Source organism: Dromaius novaehollandiae, unplaced genomic scaffold (genome assembly GCF_036370855.1).
Source record: "Dromaius novaehollandiae isolate bDroNov1 unplaced genomic scaffold, bDroNov1.hap1 HAP1_SCAFFOLD_27, whole genome shotgun sequence".
In the NCBI taxonomy this organism is placed as follows: Eukaryota; Metazoa; Chordata; class Aves; order Casuariiformes; family Dromaiidae; genus Dromaius; species Dromaius novaehollandiae.
Window position 1 is genome coordinate 6,443,357 of NW_026991415.1, and position 4,608 is coordinate 6,447,964.

Consider the following 4,608-nt stretch of genomic DNA (forward strand, 5'->3'; position numbering starts at 1 on the left):
TACAGCCCTGGCTCCCTGCATCTCCCACAGTTTTGACCCTGGGACTCTCAGGACATGCCCACACACCACAGTGCTGCTGTCCAGGCTCCGGTGCAGAGCCTGTAAGGTGGTGCAGTGCCACAGGACCTGCATTTGGGCTCATTCAGAGGCTTGTGAGGTGACCAGCTCCCACCTCTGCAGCTGCTGAAGCCTGAGAATGTCCCTACAACCAGTCTTCCTCCACTTCCTAGTCTTGGCATAGTCCTGGGGTGACTCTTGCAGAAGGGAGACTCCATCCCCCTTGAATACTGTCAGAGATGGGGCTTTCCAAGTCACTGCAAAAGGAAGGACTCGTTTACTACTTTGAGTTGCTTATCCAGCCTGTGGCACCCCCTCTGTGCACTGTGAGCCCAGCTGTGCACCCTGAGGTCTCTGCCCTTTCTCTGCCCTCTCTCCTGGGTGTCTGCCCAAAGTCTTGCCAGTGCACCAGGGCCATGGGAAGTGTTGCTTGAGAGAGCTCACTTGAAGCTGTGACATGTTGTGGAGCTGCAGGCCTGATGGAAGCTAGTCTGGGACGTGGCCATGCCCCCAGGGAGGTCTCTGGGTGGAGCAGTGGGTTTGGAGTGGGTCCGATGGGTTTCCCTCGACATCCCTGCATACTGAATGAGTGCTCTGAGTGTCCAGGAAGTTCCCTCTTCTTTAGGGGCTTGCCTCAAGGCTTTTCCAGACTTTTGTACAGAAACACAGCCTGCTCCAAGATGCCCAAGAGCAACACAGCCCCCGGCACAGCCCAGGACCCCCAGGAGCTGTATGGTTCTCTCTTCTGTTTCCTCATGTCCTGATTACATTAACAATTTCTAACATCCCCTTTACAGCACACTCTCTGGACACTAACACTGCAACTCCTTCCATTACTTTTTGTTCATTCCCATACCGTGCTGCTGGTTTACGCTTTGGGGTGGTTAAAGCTTGCTCCATCTTTAAGTAGTTTGTTCCTCTGGGCAAGTCCTTCATTCTGTTTCTATCTAGCATTTCCTATCTCTCCAAAACATTTCTAGGCAGGCTATCCCTTGTGGACCTCATTGGAGGCAGCTTGGACTTAGCATGCAGTTGAGGAGTGTAATTATTTTTAGGAAACTGTATCATGCCTTTTTTTTTTTTTTTTTTTTTTTTTGCTTGCAATTAAGAAAATTTCCTCTGGAAAGCAGGAGGAACTGGGATATAGGAGCTTCAACATTCAGTTGCAGACTTCAGTGGAAAAAGGTTAGACTTTAACAGGAGTGATGCAAGTCCCAGGTGGCTGATGAGGGAAATGGCAGGTTTAAGGAGATGGGGAGGAAGATTGCCCATACAGTGTCTGACCTCTGGGACACTGCTTTTCCTACATGTCCACACTTCATTAGGAGACACTCTGGATCTATGTCATTTGGAGAATGTTGCTGTCACTTATTGTGAAAGCTGAATAAGAATACTAATTATAAAAACCTTAAAAAGCAGAAATACCTTTACACTATGTTCTAACTGAAGTCACTGTCTTTCAGCTACACTGCTGAAACCAATTAGCCGTACATTACTTGAAGAAAATTATAGAGAGAGAGGTGGTTCATCCTGGCTTTTTGTATTGTAATGAGCCCCATGGTGTATTTGGTGCCGAGTCCATGAACCACAGCTATTGCGAGGAGATGGAGCAAAATGTTCAAGTCAAAGTCAGAAGCAAATCCCAAACTGTTGTAGAGCGTTAGTAGAACCCACTGAGGGCCATTACCAGCAAAGACTCACTGGGGGCTGATGAGAGCAGAACATTGTAATCACTGATTACAGGCAGGCAAAGGAAATGTGCAGGTGCCTCTGATACCATGTTAACCCTTGGTGTGTTTTTCAAGCAAAATGGCCAAGCATGGACACTGAGACCCTGGGAAGGGAGATCCTTTCCCCCATGTGTTTTCCCTGGCTCTTCCTGGGGGCAGTGTGCAGGTGCGGGTGTGCAATGTTGAATGCAGGACAATGACATGAGACCTGCTGGGCTCCCCAGGGGACAAGGGGACAGTGAGGCCCTGGTGTCTACTCACAGGCCTCAGTGGCAGAGACAACAGCCATAGAGGACAAAGATATCAGGTCTGTCAGAGGCTTTCAGCCTGTCTCAGGCAGTTGGCCTTCCTTGCTGCCCGGGCACACTGCTGTCTGACTAACTTGCACACTAACTGGTATGCAAATATACTGTGGGAGAAAGTGTCAAAAGCCTTCCTAAAGTCAAGGTACACAGTGCTTTTAACACAGAAGACCATCAGGTTGATGAGGCATCATTTCCCCTCAGTAAATCTTTGCTGACTGTTCCCAGTCACCGTCTTCTCCTTTGTCTACTTAGAAATGGGATTGGAGAAGACTTGGTCCATGACACACTCCTGTCACCCTTGCCGACCTATCTGGCTTGGCTGTGCTCAGAACGTGTCCTCCACACCCTCCAGAATCCTCTTGGACTCTTTCTACCCTGCTGCATTGCCCTCCCAGTATATGCCGGGGAGATTAAAGTCTCCCCATAGGAGCCAGGGTCTGTGATCCACAGACTGCCTCAGGTTGCCTAAGGTTGCTTTTGTAGTTCTGCAACAGCTTGCGCATCTCCCCTTCCACTTGTTTTGTGGCCCAGGCTTTGTGCATTTGTGTATATTTGAGCTGCAGAATCGCAGCTGTGGCACCAGGGCTGAGCGCAGTGTTGTTGCTGTGAAACCTGTTCCCAAGCGCCAAGGACACCATATATGCACAGGCCAAAGTTCAGCACAGGGACGTGCTGGTGTAGAGAGCAGATGGCAATGTAATGATGATATGAGGCACCCACTAAGGGAGCAAAACCTGCAGTACCCAAGGCCAGAGAGGAACAGAGCTGGGCCATGCAGCCATGGCAGGAGAGGTGTTTGGTGCCTGAGCTGAGCCTGTAGCATCTGTGCCCAAGGTGACTTTGCAGCACCTTGGGGCCTGTGACACAGGTGACCGGATGTCCAGGAAGGACAAGGTGCTGCTAAGTAAGGTGTCCCTGGGCCTGAACAGGCTGCGATCCAGCCATGCTGCAGCTGAATCGTTAGCACGGTCCCTGTTCATATCATTAGGAATCAGAAAAGGCTTAGGGAGAGGAAAACAAGCAGGGTTTGAGAGTCTAGGCATATGAACGCAGACCTCAGTGTGATGTGCCTTCCTGCTGGACACCCCATGCATTTGACAGCCCTGCAGGCCTCTTGTCATTGCATTAATTCAAGTGTCTGCTCTGAATTACATGAGCTATTTGCAATGTGGAGATCTGCATATATTTCAGCTTCAGAGTGAGGGGAGCTCTTGCAGTAGTAGACTTCAAGTGTCATTTCAGATGGCCAAGACAATTCTCCACCTGGCCCCTAGCTGATGCTCCAGAAGGATGGGGGTCTCCTAGTTGCTCCATCAGAGCAAGGGACACTGGCACACGTGTTGGACCACCTCTGGCACCTCAAATGTCCAAAAGTGTGTGTGTAAACAACTGGCACCCACCCTTTATCTCCATTGATCACAATGGAAGCTTAGAAAAGGAGATTGTGTGCAGACACCCATTCTATGCACCCCAAACCTTGGGCAAGGGGAATCCCACCTCCTGTGAGTTTGTGGAGTGCATGGGAGGCTGAATCCCAGTCCATCCCAAGGGACTTCTCAAGGGGCATTGGATATATTGATTTCTTCCTCTAAATCAGTCCCTGAAGCACAAGCCAAGGAACTGGCTTCTTGTCTTTTGCAGGTGTCCTGTCTTCTTATGAGACGGGAGCAGGGCCTTCCAGAGTGGGACATTTCCACCTCTCTCAGATAACCATCCTCTGGTGAGAGCAACTGCAATCCTGAAATCAGTCTCTCTCCACTGTTTAGGGAGAGACCATCGGTGATTATTTTCGTCCACTTCAGTGGACATTTCCCTTGGGTGACCCTGCTGCCTTTCAGGAGCTGTCAGCCCTGGAGCCCCAAGAACATCTCGAGGATGCAGAGGACACAGAGCAAGTCACGTCTTCAGCTGGGCCTCTGCTTCTGAGCTGGGCCTGGCTCCTGGGACTGCAGGAGCCCATGGCAACCTGGCAGGTGCTGCAGACAGCTCTGTCCTGGTACAGCTCCTCTTAAAGCAGCAGCAAGACTCAAGGTGCTGCCTGCAGGCACCAGGATGAGAGGAGCGACTCAGAAGTTAAAGACAGTCAGGAACAGGAGGATGGCTGAGAGCTCACTGTGAGGAGAAATCTTCACCGCCCTTGACACAGTAAGTCTCTGGCTGCAGGGCAACGCTGCTGTGGTTCCTGGCAGTTTCTTCTGCAGCTGGCACCTTCCACAGCTGATAGGGTCTGTCAGGGAGGCTCTGCCAGCTTCTCCTGTTTGGAGCAGGTAGTGCTTAAGAGTAGAGATTCCCAGCCACACCATCCAATTGACAGGGCATCACAGCTACATTCTTCAGAGGGTGGTGTAGGGGTGTGAAGCCAGGGAGTGCACCCAGGTCTGCCCAATGCTGCATTTCAGAGCAGTGTCCCTGCACCCCAGGGTGCTGTGCACCTGGGGCAGTGAGTCTGCTGCCTGCGAGGGTCAGCACTCAGCCTGCCCAGGGAACTCCCCATGATGGTGCTGCAGGGAGAAGCT